Source organism: Schistocerca gregaria, chromosome 3, assembly GCF_023897955.1.
Source record: "Schistocerca gregaria isolate iqSchGreg1 chromosome 3, iqSchGreg1.2, whole genome shotgun sequence".
Lineage (NCBI taxonomy): Eukaryota > Metazoa > Arthropoda > Insecta > Orthoptera > Acrididae > Schistocerca > Schistocerca gregaria.
The window spans coordinates 239951697-239972567 of record NC_064922.1 but is presented as its reverse complement, the minus strand read 5'-3'; the positions used below and the strand labels follow the sequence as shown (position 1 = coordinate 239972567).

At 44.4% G+C, this 20871-nt stretch overlaps 1 protein-coding gene across 2 annotated transcripts in view; it reads right to left on the bottom strand.

The window, feature by feature from the left end:
- Nucleotides 1-20010, bottom strand: part of LOC126353869 (zinc finger homeobox protein 3) — a 104758-nt gene extending 84748 nt beyond the window's left edge. For both annotated transcript variants that reach the window (XM_050003049.1, XM_050003051.1), the window contains exon 1: nt 19533-20010. The gene's annotated coding sequence lies outside the window, so the exon portion shown is untranslated. The remainder of the gene's footprint in view (nt 1-19532) is intronic.
- Between the last annotated feature and the right edge of the window lie 861 nt (nt 20011-20871).

Sequence of the window (20871 nt, the reverse complement as noted above, 5' to 3'; positions counted from 1 at the left end):
CACGTGGAAGAGGAAAAATTACGTAACGCTACGTCAAAGAACTGTGCGTGATCTCGACAGTTTGTAAAATGGAACACATGAAAAAAAGTGAATGAAACTTAATACTCTGTACGAGTGATCTTTATTTGCGAGTTTCGCATGTGTACAGCAAAACAGTCAGCGGCTGGCGAAGCCGCAGACAAAGGATATGACGAAAAGGATTTCTGTGTCACGAGATAGCGAGCCGCAAACATCCGCGAGAAAGTGTCCTGCAGGCATTCGCTGGACACTCTCCATGTATAAGCCGGGCTTTTCAGAAGGCGGACGTATTCAGCCGCCGAGCACACCACAGCAGTTTAGTACTGACGCGTGAATGAAATTCGCTTTTGTATAGCGAGATAGTATAAGCCTCTTAAATAATTTCGCGAAAGTGTCAACTCCTATCAATATTTCTTTCTTATAAAATTAATATCGGGCCGTCAAAGATCATGTGTAATACTCCAATACAAGTGCTACCGCCTGGAAAATTTTTTAGAGCCACTGCAGTTTTAATTTCGTGACTTAAAAAATTACGCGTGATAATTTCGTAATACATGACATGATTTATATAGAATTCTGTGTTCTTTTCGGGTACCGTTGCGTGAAACCTTTCGTGCGTAAATGTTATGGAAAATTGCGTAAGAGCTCTGAAGTGTTTAGGCCGAGAATAAACTTATTTGGGATGAAATGTATACCCACGGCACGCTATTTATTTAGCAACAGAACTCTCTCATGTTCTAAGGATATCCTACTTTACATTAGGAGAGAAGATATCAATATCCACCAGCTGAATCATCAACACACGTCCTCGTAATCGCGAGTACTCTTTGTCAAGCGTGCACGTATATTCCACTCGCAGATCTGAAAACATTTGTACAGGCGGCCTTCGCACGCTATTAGTTATTCAGAATGTATGAACTCATTTGTATTAGCAAAAGGCGGTCTTTCGCTGTGTGTTGGGTGACTTTCATCAATGCGATCGCTCTTTCATCGCCTAATGAGTCTGAGTAAAATATTGAATTGACGCTAATCTGAAGGTACGTTCGACATTAAACCTTGTTCGTGGGAGGTTGTTCTTCCCTACACTGCATGTCGCAGCTGAGGTCGCTGGACACGGCGGCGGCTGGGCAACTTGCCAGAACATGGAGTCTGGCGACTTTCGACGTCTTCACATCCAACGGGCGGGAACAACTCTTACTTAAACGTGCGGCACAAGTAAACGTAGTTCAGCTTCGGCTCTCATCCGTTCCTATCCTTGTTGAAGACTCCTAGATTTCGACATATCGGCACCATAATGGCAAGCTTTTTGGGTTATAATTACTTTCATTAGGATACGTCACACTCATTTTAGGATCTCTGGGTACGGAAATTAGAACTGGATATGAACGCTCCATACGATGAAGAACGTAAACATCGTCAATACAGGTAAACCACCACATGTGCCACAATGTGGAAGTAGCTTGGTTCAAATGGCTCTGAGCACTATGAGACTTAACATCTATGGTCATCAGTCCCCTAGAACTTAGAACTACTTAAACCTAACTACCCTAAGGACAAGACACAACACTCAGCCATCACGAGGCACAGAAAATCCCTGATCCCGCCGGGAATCGAACCCGGGAACCCGGGCGTGGGAAGCGAGAACGCTACCGCACGACCACGAGAGAAGTAGCATGACAACCGGGAAAAATCATAAAGATAGGTTGTCTGTGTAAGAGAGAGAGGGAGAGTTAACATAATTTCAAAAATGGTTCAAATGTTTCTGAGCACTATGGGACTTAACATCTGAGGTCATCAGTCCCCTAGAACTTAGAACTACTTAAACCTAACTAACCTAAGGACATCACACATATCCATGCCCGAGGCAGGATTCGAACCTGCGACCGTAGCGGTCGCGCGGTTCCAGACTAGCGCCTAGAACCGCTCGGCCACCCCGGCAGCTAACATAATTTAAACAGGACTGTTAAGGTCGCAGACTGTCAGTAATATCCCGCATCTCGTGGTCGTGCGGTAGCGTTCTCGCTTCCCACAGCCGGGTTCCCGGGTTCGATTCCCGGCGGGGTCAGGAATTTTCTCTGCCTCGTGATGGCTGGGTGTTGTGTGATGTCCTTAGGTTATTTAGGTTTAAGTAGTTCTAAGTTCTAGGGGACTGATGACCATAGATGTTTAGTCCCATAGTGCTCAGAGCCATTTGAACCATTTTTTGTTAGTAATAATAAACGCAGAGCCTTAAGCAAGTATTTAAATGTGATTTGAAGTAACACAGGTTACATTCGCCTACAATCGTTCAATCATTTGCAGACGCTGAGCTATCCGATATTACATTTCTGCCGCTCTTAAATTTCGTACTTTGGTGTTATGCCTTTACACACTTTCCACAGTATATCTAGCCTTGGTTTCCTCTGCTTCACAATAAATGGTGATTGTAACACACTTATACATCATTGCAAACAAAGATTTACGGCACACGGAAAAAAATCAGGGCCCATCGAAGAGTTTACACTATTTGGAATACGTGAAATTTACACTTGAGGGGTTGGTGGCTTGTCAGTACATTCCACGCATCCAGTAAAATTTTTCGCTGTTCACCATGGAAATAATGAATTATAAAATACGCCATGCTCCACATAAACGCCCAACTAAAAGACAAACACCTGTTCAGGAATGAAAACATTTCTTAGTTTTTTTTTAAGCAATGTTTCACTATTTATAACATTTCGGAAACTGTCGTCATCAGATCAAAATTCGTGAACAACGTTCAGAATAGAATTCAATGAACTCTTAAGCCTAAACGAGTTTATGCCCCGATGAGGCACAGATATTATTGAATTTGACACTACATAGTTCAGTAAGTTCAAATTTCTGCTCTGATGATGGCAATAGCCTATACGTCGTTATAGATAAAGTAGTATGTTTAGCGATCTAGACCACTGTATCCGCAAAAATAGACTATGATCGGAGACTCAATCAGAAAACTTATTTCCTTCATTAATATTTGACGTCAACATGTCGTCCACAGCCCAGCTTTCATCACAAGGGCTTTTGTTCGAATTAATTGCCGACCTCACACATCATAGCGATTCAGGACAAGCTGCATAATAGAAGTGTGACGGTCGTACCAAGATCGAAGTTGTCAAGCTTACAGCGCGTATGGAGAAGAGCAGGCGAACGAGGAACTGCAGCGTCTCGGTACAGAGTTAGATCGTGACGCGGTCCAGTCGGAGAAAAACGAGAACAATAGCTAAATACCTGCGCGCGTAATTGAGAGCCGCGAGAGATCCGGCCGTGGGCTGCTTGGCCGTATACGGTGTCCGCCGAATCTGCTGCCGCCACCGCCAGAACGGTAACTGCCGCAAAACACTCGGCGCGCCTTCCCTTTTGCTTCGATCCGCTCCTAACCGTAGCCCCGGTTCGTATAAATTAATAAGGTGTAATTACAGTTAATTGCGAGCGGGCGCGCCGAGGTGGCTGTGGGCTCGACCTGTTTAATGGCGGGTATCGCCGCACCGGCACAAACATCCTGAAATTTCGATGATTTCCCCGAGCACGGCCGATCCTGATCAAAGGCACGGCGGACGGCTGATCGTTCGCCCTTTAATAGTCCACCGGCGAGACCTTCTGCCCGCACGTCGTAGAATCGCTGATAAAGTTGCCTCTATCTTCCGTCGCTGCCTGCGCCCATGTGTACGAGTTCTCCGTATCTTGCTCGATATGAAGGACGGTCGATCAGATGTCCTTGGCATCTCCCGAAAATATGTAATTTCTACGCAATTATTCCCAACAAAAGTAGATAAACAACTTTAATAGCTCGACTATGGCTGAGTATAAATTAAATGGTTACGTGTTAATTACGCTAACAATCACCAATAGCTAGGATACGGTTACGTCATAATAATACGAAAACACGACAGTATTCGAGGTTCTTCCGCTATTGCTTTCCCGTTAATCGTACAGAACATAAAATATGTTCCGCATATCAAAACGCATTGTGGTATGATATATAACAAATTAAGAGGTGAAAGGTTTTTGTAAGAGCAGAAATAATACCGACAGAATGACGAAAGAGATTCGATAATAACGCCTGTTGTATTACATAACAGCGAACCATGGACACAAGAAACGAGGAAAAATTCATGGATAGTTTTGAAATTTGGTAACAGAGAAAAATACTTAAACTGAAATAAATTGACAGACTGACGTATGAGAAGTACTAGAAACAAGAGAGGAAAGAATTTATGAGAATGCGGCAAGCCATCTTGGCTGCGACATATACCCCGAAACAGTTGTCTGAAACGAAAAGTCGTTCAACGAAAGATTGTGCAGAAGAGGACTCGGAATGCTTGACGACATTAAAAAATGTGCAAAGCTGCTGGTAGGTTGAGAAGTACAGGGCAGGTCTAAGGGAGATACCGGGAAGAAATGAGGTAGCTGGTACCTATCGTAATTATGGTCAAGAAACAAAATTAACAAATAACCACTTAATTGTTTCAAAATTTGCAGCGCTTACATTCAGGCATGATCGTAAAGTTTCCACGTAATTGATTCAACTTTAGCACTGCTCACTTTCAGGCCTCACCAAATAGTTTACTGCGTCAGTATTGTAGAGATTTCATTGCATTGCATACTAAAATTTCGAAGCTCTAATTCTTTCTTTCTTTACAATAACTCTTTGCGTTATCTGTGTATTTTTCCTTGCATCACTGACAAAATAATGTAACTATTCTGCAACATCGGTTAACAGTTTTCGAAACTGTAGTTAATATGTGTTAGTCTATCAGCGCTCCAGAATGCGTTCCACAGATTTACAGCACTTGAAAGAGTAAAAAATACAATAGTTTCACTTTGTTTGGATCTTAAATGTTGTACAGGTGGACCAGCCAGATTCCTGATAAAAAAAATGCAATTTCAGGAAGTTCTTAAGGAAGAAAAAGTATTTCAACTGTCACGCAAAATTTCCAACTTCTTCCATAATTATCTACGATAATGTAACGTAGATAAAGATGAGACTCCATTTCTCAAAAAAAAAAATATTATATCAGATCTTCTATAATCAACCACGAACCAGTAAGGGCTGCGATACATTACGACGTCACAACCGGCACTTTAATTCCTCACCTAAGTCTATGTGCTACGGCGATACACAATTTCCAGTGCCGTCGCATTTCCTACTGGGGTAGGTTTTGCGAACAATGCAAAAATATGAAAAGCACTCTTCCATAAACACAGGTGATTTTTGACGAAATCGGGAAAAATCAAGAGAATATCAAAAGAGGATTCGCAGTAAGATTGACAATTATTTCCACGCATAATAATGTCAGAAGTATTTCAAGAACCGGTACTTATTTTCTGGAGCTGTGCGAATATAGTTAATGTATCAGAGAAGGCGATACGTCATAAAAATACATGGTAAACACCATTACTTCATAATTAAGTATCTGAATCATTAAACAGTGACATTATCTCTGGTGATTGGTAAAGTCTAACTAGGCAACGAAATAAAAATAACAAGCAGTTGAATGATTGGCCTACCTGTATTAACTTGTAGTGCATTTTCATCTCACGTTGCTCAATATCGGACGTTAGTTTAAACGATACAAACTTTCAATAAATAATTGAAGATTCGATGTAATGCAGAATATATCGAATGTTGTACTACATCTTCGCCAACAGAACAAACTGCAGGTGTTCAACAACAACTATATCATTATTATAATTATTACTATTATTGTCGTTGTTATATGCCTAGCTTCACCGATGTCCTTGAAACTTAGCGATTAGTAAGAACTCGGACTAGTGACTTGGTCTGTCTGAGGACTGGGCAGGCAATAGCCTTAACTTGTTTGAAATCTTACTTCCCGCAGTGCGGTATGTGTACGCAGTGCTAATTTTCTTTCCGCTTCGAAAATGGCATGGCGGCTCACCGTGGCAGGAAGAATAAGGCACACACACGGCCGAGCTGCCAGTTGCGCTGAAATAAGCGTGTTGTGTCCACCACGCGGCAGCTAGACACGTCCCGCTTTTTACGAGACATTTACATCCTCGCTCGGAGAATACGCCACGTATTCCGAGGGCATTACCGTGGGAGCCCAGCGAAGATCTTTGTTCGTGCGCGACACAAGGCTCGATTCACCATTACGTTTTACTGCGAAAGCAAGCAGGAGCATTGGTAAATAGTTTTAAACAACTTATTTCACTGTGAAGTACTATCCGGTTGGGAGAGATCCAGTGGGTGTTACTTCTCAGTAAAGAAAGGGAATCACGTTTTACATTCCTTAATTATACGATTCTTCAGTTTTTATCCCTAAATGAAAATCTTTTTACGACACACAATAGATAATAAACGGAACGTAAAACACAATGCAAATAACTTACTTAGCTGTGATGTCACCATTTTTGTTGGAAAATCAAGTGAATAGTAAAAGAGCACGTAAATACTCTGCTTACGTGTTCTACAATAATGTTTGGTGCAGTTTCCTTGGCAAAATATTGTTATGCGTCACTTAAGTTTCGTTCCATCAAATTATCAACAAAGGTCGTCTTTGTGCTGAAGTTTCCAGGTTCAAGTGACTGTTGTTAGAACGTGTGTCGTACAGCACCAGAGCTGGAAACCGCCTAGGTTCATTACTAAAAAAGCATTACAGCGATATTGCTTTAATCTCAGCACACCTTCGTAAGATAGGATACCGGTAATTTACTACGACTTTTCTGTTTCTCCATATATGTACGAACGGACACAACCGTGATAAAATTAGAATATAAGAGGCTATGTTAAAAGAAATAATTTGAATGGAGAAGCGAGAAGAAAAGCGTAGGGGCTGTGTTAACAGAAAGAATTTAGAAAGGGAAGGGAGAAGAAAAGTGTTTCAATTAACCTCAGGTGGATACTGTAGAGTGATTTCCTAATGAGTCTAGATGCTTTTGACAGGGAAGCCAGGTGTCTAAAGTGGAATTACTGTACCCTTTTCCTCGTTCAAAGCGCAGCCCATTTTAAGTGCAGTTGTTTATGGCAAACGATTGAGAGTTGCTTGTTAAAACCTGCACAACAAAGAACGCGCTAAGAGGACAGTACGGAGACGCTAAAAATCTGATTTGGTAGACGCTATAAGATTAAATACCGACTGCCCAAATGAAGGATACACAAAAAATTTCAAGAAACAGTGTTAAGAATGTACTACAATCTCTAACATCACTCTGTCATCAGGAACATGCAAACAAGATTATTATAGTGCTCGCAGACGCATTTAAACCAATCTACCTACCCTTGCTTCATACGTGATTGGGCAAGAAGCAGCCCTAAGACATGAGACAAACAGATCGCCACTCATTTCACATTGGCTTCCAGAATATACATGTAGAAAAAAACCGCGAACTTGCTCTCTATATCGACATACATTGGGTTGTGGCGATGTGTCTGATAAAGTCCTTCGCAGTCGTCGCCAGATGCGAAAACCAAGACCGCTTCTCGAAAGAGAAGAAGACTAGAATTGTCTAACAACGAGACCACACGGCAACTGTAGTTTAGTATTTCTCTAAATTTAAGTTACATGAAATTCAGAATTCAAACATCAGTATCCCGCAGCATGTCTACGTAACTCTTGTGGTCTTTGTTGTAGAATGCTCGGTATTATACATGGGCGGCATCGGTTCGCTTCCTGGATGTGGTAAATTATTTAAAAAATGTGCAAATTGAACGAACATTTCCGAGAATACATAAAAAACAAAGATAAGATAATTTTAATTTGCAATTTCTTTCATTTACAAAATCTTTTATAAAAGATCGACAATTAAAAATTTATATATGCAATGAAAACTGGATTTTTATGAGCAATGCGATATCAGCAATAAGAAGAAATGTATTTCTCATAGAAATAGCCATTTCATAATCAGCATATATTTGATGAATATTATATTTAAATGAAGTAGGTACTCGAACTGAATGGGGAAAAAATTGACCGAAATAGCACTATAACCTGCAACCGGGTTATTACCAGTCTCGAGCACTATCGACTTTTTTTCCATCTTTTCATATTTTAAGTTCCACGAAAATACTCGCAGAACATCAACCTTTGTATAAAATTTTATATTGGCCGAGAGTCGAATACTGGCATCCCAAGTGGAAGACATGCATTCTACTCCACAGTCCCGTTATTTGTGGAAAAGGTGACCTAGCTCTACACTAGTGGTCCATACCGTCCAATAGCGGGCGTTCCAGGTATCGCGGTCGGCGGTAGGGATTTTAAAAATGTTTTCATTAAGTTTTCATAAAATTTTGACACAGTATTTGTTAAATAATTATAATTACATGCTTTAACTTGCTATAACTCTGCTTTACACATTTTATAAAGTACAGTTATTTCCCTACTGTATAAATCACCTTTACTGTGAAACCGATGGGTGGTTTGAAAATTTTACTAGCAACAAAATGCCGGCGAAAGGTAAAAAGCTTTGACTACCAACGCTCTAGATTGTCAAAGACGATTGGCAAATGTCGAAGCCAATTTTCTCGAGAAACTTTTGAGGATTGCTTTGGGCCGGCCGAAGTGGCCGTGCGGTTCTAGGCGCTTCGGTCTGGAACCGCGTGACCGCTACGGTCACAGGTTCGAATCCTGCCTCGGGCATGGATGTGTGTGATGTCCTTAGGTTAGTTAGGTTTAAGTCCCATAGTGCTCAGAGCCATTTGATTGCTTTGCGCGAATGGTATCTGAGTTCTGAACTTTACGTCCATAAATATAAAACATTATAAAAACCGTAAAGGCTCTTTGACGCCAAGTCAAGCGAGCACGACGAATTCCAAATTCATGAAAGATTTCCAATCGTGTAGACACTTTCAATCGCTTGAGAGAGTAATTTGTACGATTCAGTACTTTCGTCGTGGTCCCGAGATCATTCCGCTTCGAGTTGCCTCTCGTTTTGTGGCAATACAGTTCAGACGGCAGGCTCCCGAAAACGGGTGGTTAGCGCGCCGCTGCGCCCTCTTCGAGGGGCAGTCGGAGGCACAGTGATCGAAGACGGCCTCACCTAGAGAGCACAACCCTCCCCTCACCCCCTCCCGGCCTCAATTACCACGAGTCCGCAGTCAAAGCGGCCGTCGGCAAAGGCGGTCGCTAATGAAGACAGTGGACTGCGCACAGAGTCTGCTCCCGGCGCTGGACTGACCCGTCCTCCGGGGCTTTATTCCTGGTCGCTCGTCCGTTATCTGCTCCACTTACGATGTCGCTGCCGGTATTAATACTGGGACAGTGTCGGACGCGCGCGGACAAGCTGACGAGCCGACGACAAAGTTGCGAGGTAGCCGCGCTATTTTCAGGTCGTCAACTGAAGGGGGCGTGTATACAAGCCGTGGGCGCACAGTGGTCGAAGCTTACAGCGGTGCAGTGCGGACTGTAGCAAATACTTGTTCTCAGAGGCTTCCAGTAACCTTTCCGTTATTCAATTCTGATTCGTGGCAACCAATTGATGAAAGGCTCGCCACATTCGTACGAACACGACGCCCATAACTTCATTCATCCCCTTCGCAAGGTATCAGTAAAAAGTTAACAGTATGTAAATTATCAACATCAAGTTCCACTTCCGCACTAATATTTTGAGCAAATTAAAGTTGCTAGGTGGTAGCCTTTAAATCGGCCGCAGTTCGCTAGTATACGTCGGACCAGCGTATCGCCACTATCAGTGATTGCAGACCGAGCGCCGCCACACGGCAGGTCTAGTCTAGAGAGATTCATAAGCACTCGCCCAGATGTACAACCGACTTTGCTAGCGATGGTTTACTGTCTACATAAGTTCTCATTTGCAGAGACGACAGTTTAGCAAAGCCTTCAGCTACGTCATTTGCTACGACCTAGCAAGGAGCCACATTCGGTTACTATAATCTGAACAGATAACATTGTGAATCTTGTACCATCAAGAGTGACGTTCATCATTAATGGATTAAAGTTAAGTATCAAACTAATTACGTCCGCTTTCTGAATTCTAATTCCTTGTCATGTTCCAGACCTCGCGTCAGTATAGTCCTTCCCTCCTCACGCCAGCCTGCGTGAGCTAAAACGCGTGCATTTTGGCCTCCTCTAGTAACACGGTGTTGGCTCTTCAGAAATATCCAACGCTAAGCACAATAAAGTTTATCTTCAGTGATGGGAGATCCACAAACTCGATTTCTAACCGAGGAGGTAACAGCAATTTTTTCCACACGATTCATAATCAAACATGTACTGATAATTCGCAGGCTCAGGAACGGCTTGCAGCAACATTGCCTCCAATGATCCACAGTCTACTATTTCAGAAAAATGTCATGCGTAATTTCCAAAAAAAGTAATATGCAATTGGAATCGAACTTTCACATCTAAGTATCAGATAAAATTATATTTACAGTTCATTACCATCAACCAAGGTGGTGATAATCGCTTGCAGATAATTTACTATGTTAGAAAAGTCTTCAGTATCCACGCAAAACTTTAATTAGCGCGGCTGCAGAAAGCTCTCAAGAGTTCATTCACATCCCAGTACCAGGCGCCGCCTTCGCTGGTGACATGATGCCTAATTAGCGCTGACGCTGCTCGAGTTAATTTCACGCAATTTCTTGCGAAATAGCTATCGGCACTTGCCGTTATACGCAATCCGTTACTTCCGGTCTGCAGAATTCTTCTTCTCAGACGCCTTCTCATCTATGAGCTCACGAAACATTCGATTACGTGCAATTAGCAAGCTAGATGAGTAAGGAATGCTAACTGTAAACCGAACAAGTCTGTGGATGTAAATCTAACAAAGAGAGTTTACACAGTCGAGAGCAGTGCTGAAAACGCTACAAGCGAACCTGAAACAAAATAGCAGGTATTGTTTTCTGTGATTGTAAAATAGTGACCGAAATGAAGCAAGATGTGACTCTGCTTGAGAAACGAACGTCATTTATCGTAAGAAATATCTTACTGCTTGTATATAGTGTGGACAACGAGAAGAAAAATATGAAAAATGTTTACAGGAGCTGAAACACTATTGGCAATAGATATCTACAAATAAATAAGCTTACATTTGACTGGTTGGGTTGAAGAGTAAAGGGACCGAACTGCAGGGTCTTCAGTCCCTTACATTTGAATTTGATTAGCCAGTGCGTACTTTTTATGGCGCTACAACGTAAAAGAGAAGTAGAGCAGTAAAATGCTGAAGTTTTGTCTTGAGCACTGCTTTAGAGGAAACGGCGTACAATATAATTTGAATATTCTCATACAGCAACAAGCAAAAGACCCACAGTTGGCAAGGAAAAAATTATCTGCTCCTTGTTTCCCAATGCGAGGGAAAAAAATTATATCTAAATACAACCTACAGATCTCGTAAAATACATGCATAAATTGTGTGAATTATTTCTGTCCACTAATTCTTGCTTTGCTTTCGAAATTGTGCTTTTTCTTTGTCTCAATAAACTAGCAATATGCAACGAACAACAGTACTATCGATGTAGAGAAAGCGCAGAAAAAAGGTAGTTTCTCTTCAGGGCGTATCCACAATTAGACACTTATCACATCAATAGTAAGCTCAACCGAAATCTTGGTTATGCAGTCTTTGTCAACTCACGTTTTAACATGCACCTGAAGATGGGACATATGTTCTGAATCCAGTTAGTGCCTTGCCTTCCTTTTTAGAAATAAACAATTTTTACAACTGCAGCGGCTTTTATCTTTGACGTAAAGAAGACAAAATGTATGGACAAGAGCGATGTGAAGTTTGAAGTTACTGGAAACGGAAACTGATGAAAAATTAACTGCTGTAGAAGCGACATGGGAACAGTGGAAAATGAACTTGGAAGGTGAAAATACGAGTTTTTGTGCTACACTATAGTTCTTGCTATAAAATACTGGATGACGGATCACACACTAACCGGCTATTTCATTTGTGGAACGGCACCCGCGCCATCTAAATACTGTTTTCTGACGCCAAAGCGAGGACTGCTGTAAGGCTTCGTACAACTCTACTACTGAAATCTCGGTGCCGGTTTTCGGCACACGGCTAAGTGACACAGTGTTGTCGTTCCGAGGCAAGAAACGGCCGCCGAGCCGGGCTGGGAAATCAGTGCGTGGCAGCGGGACGGCGGCTGCGGCGAGGCAGCGCAGCAGGTAAGGGCCGAGATAAACACGCCAGATAGGCGCGCTGCCCGGGCCGACAAATGACGCCAGATGCGCCCAGACCGGCCGGGACCTGGCACCGGTGACACCGCCGCCCGGCCCCAGCTCAGCCAGTCTCGTTAACGCTCATCAGCTTTTCATAACACGACGCCCTGGACCACGGCCTGCGCCAAGAACACACAGTCGCTCCGGACACTTATTTAATCCATCTGGTGAGTGATAACGCACAGCTCACGGGAATGACGACTCGAGACCGGGAAATAGTAGTGTACCTTAACACCGCCTTCACCCCGGTTAAGTCTTCCCACGCACGTACAACGCCAACCAGATTCGTGGGTGTAATGCCAGGTGCAAGTCAGAGTTCATCCAGAAATACAGTTGGAAATAACATTTAGTTGGAACGATAAAACAGGTGGCGGACACAGCATCGAATTTTTGGAGTGCTAAAAAAAAGATGCTTCGTATACCCAGCTATATTTTTCAGTTGTTTACAATAAAATGAGGATTACCTTGTATATTTTCCGTTCTTCTACATAGATTGTCGAATCGAAAACTCCCACGTTCTTTCATTGTAACTTGCCTCGACAATGTTGTAATCTCCATAAAATAACGGAGCCCACGCTTAACCAAAGGATGAAGTACTTAATAAGATATACTAAGCACAACGATAAGAAATAACGGGTGTCCCCACAATATTATCAATAAACGGTGTAAAACAGGGGTGTCCAATCCGCGTCCCCATGCGGTCCAAAGCAAGTATCAAAGCGAAGCAAAAAGTTTGCGTCTATAAGACTATCGACAATAATAAAAATTTCAAAATGGATTCCTGCCACAGAACGCTAATCTCTCATTGGTCCACCGCGATTTTTTCCTGTTGTTGGTTTTAAGTATATCATGTGCGACCCAAATACACCGTCTTCTTCCAGTTTGCCTCAGGTAACCTAATAGTTTGGACACCGTTGGCGCAAACGGTACGTAAAGATCTGCAATAAAGACGAAATAATCAGAAATATCTGCAAAGGAACAGAGCAAAAATGTCCCTCGTTTATTACACTTTGGTGCAGACATACGTATAGCTAGACGAAGAAAAACCATTTCTATCAAAAGGGCAAGCGCTTTGAAACTGAGAGAAATTGATTCAATAAATGTACACTTGGAAAGTGACAACATATACACAAAACCAAAATTATGAATTATTTTACATACACACACCACAGCCAACAGGATGAGAGTAAGACACCAAACAAAACCATCTTTCAACGATCCTGCACCTCATAGTAAAATGTAATAATCTACCGATACAAGCAAATATTAAAATGTAGATGACTGGCAACAGAAAGCGCTGGTGAAAATACTGCGTGTCATGCACTCAAAGACGATTCGCCGACAAATGTCACAATTCTTAAACAGCAACGCAGAGTCCATCTTCGAAATTAAACTCACGTCGCACAATTCTACGTAGAGTCTGTGTATACGGTTTCCATTCCGTAGCACTAAAGTTGGTGTACTGTCGATAATCTTTCAAAGCACCTTATCACTTCTTCACAACGGTATAGCAGATTACATGTTCAACGTGTGCCGTGATTCGACGAGTGTTCTCAGCGCAACGAAAGCAACGAGATTTATTTGCGAGCAAATAATTTTCAACAAAAATCTCCACCAGCAAATGACCACTGCGCAAGATTTGTAATGCAACTGATCAGAAGTCGTATTCGCAGAAAATAAGTACTGGTAAATTTACAAAATCTGTTATCTCGCCGCATCTTGTAAGGAGTCCCCATAATTACAATATACATACGTATTTTTTTTTTTTTCAGACTAACATATGAGTGATTTATTGATTTCACCAGTAAACTGATAGCGATATGATACAAGTTTTTACACTCCAAGGCACAAGACGTGTTAGAAACACAGCCAAAGTCAGAACCTAAGGCGAGACTGCCGACACAGGAAATAGATTTATTCTGTTTCAGCGCAATATAAAATGTGTAGAAATTAGGCGAAAATTATGCTATTACAGTTCACCTGAAATTAACGAAGTTTTGCAGGTGGCCAATTGTGGCATCGTGTGACAGGCGGTGAAGAAATATTGATACAAGGAATCTCTTTGAGCAAGCTGCACAATGACTATAGCAACGGGACACTAAGTTGTAGTGCAAGATAACGAATGTGTGATTGCTATATAACAGAAAATTATTTTTGTCCCAGACTGAAGACCGAACTGAGAACTAAGGAGTCGCATATTCATCTTGTCATGATTATCTAGTTTTAGTCGGAAAAATTGTCCAATAATTATGAAGTCCTGACGCGACCCAACCTTATAAATTACGCTTCACCTCTGTGTATCATTTCAGTAGTCTGACCAAATACAACATGTCATTCCCAACAACTGGAATTTGTTTTTGCAGCCAGGTACAATATGGTACCACAGCCCACACGGAAAATCCTCAGATTAATTGGAACCTCAACAGATCAACAGTAACGTCTCTGTAATATTAGCCCAGGAGCCGTATAGCGGCAGGAAAAATAACGAACATCGAAAAGGAGAAAGCGACGGTAAGAAAACGATGCTTGATAGGGAAGCACAGTTAAGACGAGAGACCTACTAGACAAGCAGTGCTGATTAGTGATGTGACTGTACAAACTGCCACCAGCGTGGCTTCCGTACAGTGTGGAAGACGAGCAGCGGACAGCTATCAGCTTGCTTGTCGGCGGATACCGTAGCCGCTAGGTTTCCTGTAACTGGGCGGAAGGTTCGTGTCTACACACCGCCTCTTGCGACACCGACGCGCCGACGGATCGTCAAGCGCTCACCACTCTTCAGAGAATCCACCCGTCAGACACACACCATCGGCCAAGCGCAGTCACCAAATAACGAAGACAAAATTACACAGCCCACTAGGTGGCAGGCGCTGTTGTTTCAACTACCACTAAAATGTCGAAGCAAAGTACTCTCCACTCTGAACTTGACTGACGTCTCGTGCCATTCAGGCAGCCATAAAAGCAATAAATCCTGCGAAAAATAGCAGCCAATCACACAGAGAATTTTCGCTTACTCGTCAACTGATATTGCGGGTATACGGTAGAACAGACGAGAATACGAGATTCGAATAACACACATCTGCAGGCAGTGTGGAACCTCTACCTACAGCCTGTAACAGGAATGAATATCATAAATAAAATACGAGCACCTAACAACAACACCGTCTTGCCCAAACTATTACTCGATTCGTCAGACTGGACGCCAAGGGGGGAAAAAATGAGTATACGTTTTTCCCCTATCTTTAATTTCTGTATTCTCCTGTCTTAGCTATCTGTACAACAGAGAAAAATAATTAACAAATTACACGGCGTTCCAGACAAATCTCCCGCCAAATAGAGTCACAGCCAGCAACTGGTGATATTAGATGCTCCTGACGGTGCCATCAGTAACAATGATAGTTTGCTCACAAGAGTTGTACGGATTTGTAGTTAAATTGCTCATGTAGCACTCCGAATTAATTACATACATATTATAGTAAAATGTAGAATTTCACGGCCGGAAATATAATATCTATTATAATTAGTAGCGAGCCAGTGGGTGTGTTGGACTTTCCATCGAGCTACAGACCCCCTTGAAGATGTCTCACGCAGTCGGAGACTAAACGTTGGGAATTGACACAGAATTCATCAACCGACCACGGCATAACAGCCCGGATAATTAAATAGACATGATACATATTATACTTTGAAAGGAGGTTAAAACCAGCGTACCATTAAGATAAAAAAGACAACGCTGTCACTAACCCTATGGTTGATATGAACATCACACTGCCTTACCAGACGTGGTATGATTACTGGCGTTAATTTGACAAGAAACCTGTCCTCAGAGTTTCGCTGTAACAATTATAAAATAAGTTTTAAGTGACAAACGTCCAGTGCCGGTTGCCATATCTGTAAACACCTTCAAACTTCATATTAGCCCAAGATATTTCTCTGTACGAATTTTTTAACGAGTGACACGTGATAGTTGTGGTTAAACTTGACGTAACGAACACTACTTTTAACACGCGTACACAGACCTTCTATACCGAACTATTTGTGGTGTGTGTGTGTGTGTGTGTGTGTGTGTGTGTGTGTGTGTGTGTGTGTGTGTGTAAAAGCATGGGAGACCGGCCACAACCCACCCACGCGGCCAGCTTTACGCGCTGTAAAGCACGGGGGCCAGTTTGGGAGGAAGTTTACTACCTGCTACCGCTGTCGAAGTTAGGTGCAAGCCTAGGCGGTTACTGCTCCAACATATCCTTCACTAAACGGCGGGAGATGGCCACCAACCACAAATTTAGGACGCAGCAACTAAGGGGCGGTAAAAATACCATCGGGGTGACTCGCCGATGAGGGAATCCGCAGGACAATAGTGAAGACGAGATTTCCTCTTTTGCCGTACTCTTCCAGATTTCCTAGACTGGGTGCCGGTAGGGAGGGAGGGTGCCGGATGTGAGGTGGTACCCCTGTTTTCGGAGACAGCGACCGACCCGGCGGCTAAGATGCGTCTATATTTTACAGCGACGTCCTTGTAGGGGCAGTAAAATGGCGAGGAAAGAGGTTCCTCCGGCGACACAGGAGGACGCCTTCGCCGTCCCAGAGACAATAAAGCGGCCACCCCCGCCTACCTGCACCCTGGCCTTAACAACCCACCGGCGTGCCCCAACAGGCCCCAAAAGCGCTGCTCCCCACACAGCGCACATTTCCCCAGCTCCAACTCACTGCCCCCAAAAACCTGCTAACTTCATACTTCGAATTAGCTTTTATCTTTCTCACGAAACAGCGAGACTGTTTATCACGTAACACTACACATAGAGCTATTTTCGTTATCTAATTTGAATAATTTACCACTGCCGATGTCAACTAAAGCCATAGAGGCCGCTAACAGAAACTCCTCCTACCGTTTATTCAGACGCTCCTTAATACCATACTGGTTTCAAGTAACCTCCGCTCGTCCTCAGGACCAAGATACCTACTATTATCTGTAAAAAAAATGTTTGCACTTTGTAGGAGGATTTTTAGATTAAATACACATATAGGCAGCCGTAATACAAACGTCGGCCGGCCGCGGTGGTCTCGCGGCTCTAGGGGCGCAGGCCGGAACCGTGCGACTGCTACGGTCGCAGGTTCGAATCCTGCCTCGGGCATGGATGTGTGTGATGTCCTTAGGTTAGTTAGGTTTAAGTAGTTCTATGTTCTAGGGGACTGATGACCACAGCAGTTGAGTCCCATAGCGCTCAGAGCCATTTGAACCAGCCATACAAACGTCAAAATGTTTCTACATTAAATGCACGCAACGTTCTGAGAGGAATTTAAAGCTAGCATACCGCCAAGATGAAAAAGTCAGAGCTATCATCAACCCGATGGTTGGTTCGAATATCATACAGCTTTACCAAGCGTAGTCTCATTACTGATATTATGCGCTTGCCTGCAGCGGACTTTTCCAGATGACTTACCCAACCAGTGACAGGAAGACCTTAAATTCATCGTCAGCTCTCAAACACGGTGAAACTCGGCATTTTTCACATTTATATTTACAGTGGTGAAAGAAATAACATATAAAAATTCTCGGTCTCACCGAAATTCGAGCCATCCGAACAAACTGGAAAGAAGCACCAAACTGCAGTATAGTTCATATTTTCTCCATTACATTAGTTAACAACTTCACGATTTATCATTTGTCTGCCTGCGAGACTACTCAGACTAGAAGCGTATCTGCACAGAACCGCGACTGTCAACTGAAGTTAAATATATTTTCTGTCATGCTATGCCACGTGAAACTGCTTCCACTCTCACCTGGGACTGTATCCGTAACAGCAAAAACCGCGTAGTCGGTAATCCATAACGCACAAAATTAGAAAGTACGGCTATCATATACTTTATGGGCGTACTGAGTCCTTTCTCACAGATTTTGTACTGTAATTGTCAATCTGCAGTCACTAAAAACTTACTGCTCCTGCTACCACAAACATGCCAGGAGCTAGCCTTCACTTTCAGTTTAATAGTTGATTTCTCTCATCGATTCACACAGCAAGTGATCAACAGCAGAAATAAAGAAACGGAAGTATATTCAAAGCTGGAAAAACTAATTTTAGTCACAGTAAATAATGGTGTGTAGCCCCAAATTGTGCTGGACACTGCACACGATATATTAAGATTAAATACTCTAATTTAAGCTCAGACCACTGTATACTGACTCATCTGGGCGTAATTGGAACTGATTATCACAAATTCTTCAGCAATCGTAATATTCTGTTGCTAATTCTTAGTGATCCACAGTTACTTACAACTAATCGCAGAAAAATTCCCGCAGCAAATCCTAGATGACGATAAAATCTGAGGAAGGCGAAATGCAGGACGAACCCAACTGCCCAACCGCGGAAAATAACCGCCTACTGATAAAAAGAATGATCCCCTTTCCTGTCTTAAACGGAACTGTAGCTTCCTCGGAAAAAAGATAACACGGGCAGACTTTCGCAACCGGTGAAATTACTACATAGTTTCGTAACTGGCTCATCAACCGAAACGCTGCGTTCAGCAGAAAAGCAATGACGCGCACCAAGCGTAAATGGAAACGTGCAAGCGCCCTCCGATACTGAGAAGTACACACCAGATGTGTTGCCAGTTGCAACGGGAGACAAGAGCCGAATATGCAATAGAGAAGGGAGGGCTGTAGCTCAGCATTTAATTAGCTAACTGGATAAGTAGGAGAGGGAAACGTGAGCCGAACCGTAGCGACACAACAGTGGTAGGTGCATTGTTATCGGAGTTTGATAACGCGGGAGCGCGTTGTCCGACTGAGAATCGAGATCGGACGCGCTGGCGGGTGTAGGCCGAACGTGCGGGAGCCGGCTCGTTAGAGGCCGGCCAGCGAGGCCGGAGATGCCGGCATCACCTGCGCGCCCGCCCGCACTCATGCAAAAGAGCGATGCTTAACACTGCCGTAACCTGGCATCCACCGAGCACTTTCAATGGCTGCTAAAAACAATGTCACCCCTGGAGTCTGTATGCGGTTTAAGGATTTTTTAGCTGTACCTTCGTTTATTATGGCGCAAGGATGTCCGCATTTCGGTGAATGACATATAAATTCACAAACGGCTGACTTTTCATAGTTAACGGTCGGGTGCTACAGTGGAGCTGTCACAATCGGCGTACTGTCAAAACTAGACACGAAACACTTCAGGGGGCAAGGTGCGTGAAGGAAGCAATGAACAGCTGACGCATGCACGGCACTAGAGAACACAGATACGGGCATAAGTAGTGTCACACACGGCGGCGCCGGGGAATTCACACACACAGAACGACAAGACATGCGATCGTAAACAATGCAGGGTAGGGAGACACGAGAGAGGTTTTGGCTGCAACACTCACGCCTACCTGAGTGCATTTCCTCCGAGTTCCTGGATACTTGCGCGCACTGGCGTCGGCGCCCGGCGCCAGAATCTCACGGCTCGTCGACCGGCGTCTCGCTGTTGTCATGCCAACACAATCACTCGGCCGCCACCATAGCGCACTGCACAATCGACGGCACTGTCCTCGGGCGTGTCGCTGTCGATGCCACTGTAGCCGCCGCTTCGCCGGACACCCGAGTGAAAAGCCTCTCTCTCTTCCCCCGTCTGCGTCGCCGTCTCTTCCCTCCTCCGTCTTCCTTCTCGTTCGTGTATACTATTACGTGTCCCTCCTTTCACGAAAGCAGTGCGCGCCTATGTAGAAAAGGAAGAAGTCTAGCAGCAGGTTAGGCTCGGTCGCTCCAGTTCTTGTCCTTTTTCCTCCTCCTTCTTTTTTTGGCGCTGGCAATATTATCCATGCGACAAGAGTGACCGATGCTCTCCGAGCGGAGGTTGTCCGCGAACTGCCGTCGCTGCATACACTTTATAATCAATCGTGAGCGAGCGAGCGGGCGAGCGTCCGTGGAGGGGAGCGGGCAGCGTGCACTGGCGGGGAGCGCCGCGCCGGCGGGCGAGAGGGGTGGGGCGCGGGAGGGGGGGGCGCCGCGAGGAGATGGGAGGGGTGGAGGGGGGGGGGCAGAGTTTTCAAGGAGGTGTCTCGGCCGGCGTGTCTCCCTCCCGCTCGCTCGCGCCCTCCGGGCCGTCGCTCCCTCTCTCTCGCGCGCTCACCGTTTATACACAAGCTGCACAAGATATGGAGGAGGAGCTGCAGCGGGCGCGGGGAGAGGGAAGCGGGAGGGGGTGTTATAACTACACAGGGGCGGGGAGCCCAGGGTGCCGGCGGCGGGGTGGCGTGTACGTGTGTGTGCGCGCGCGCGCGCCAGTGTGTGTGTATGTGTGCGCGCGCGCGGGGGCGGAGGGGCGTAGAGAGCGTACACACACACACACACACACACACACACACACACACACACACACACACACAAAGACGACGGAGACGGCAAAAGACTTGGTCCCTCCGAGAGAAAAGAAGTAATTGCGATGTAAGGTGCGGCGCGACGTAGGAAGGGGTGGGGGCCGTCGTTGGCGGAGATGCGCGCTTCCCCTCCCGTCCCTCCCCCTCCCACCGCGCTGCCAGCAGCCCCCAGGGTTCGAAGCCGACGCCCGCTCAGTGCGGCCACGTGCTTGCCCGCCGGAGAGTCGTGTCCGGAATGCGTACCCGTTGCTATCGGCCGACTGGTAACTACTTCACACGCTTAAAAGACTGAATTACTACAATGAGGAGGGAGAAGAGTCGTTAACCCACGTATACAGTCTCTTGGTCACCG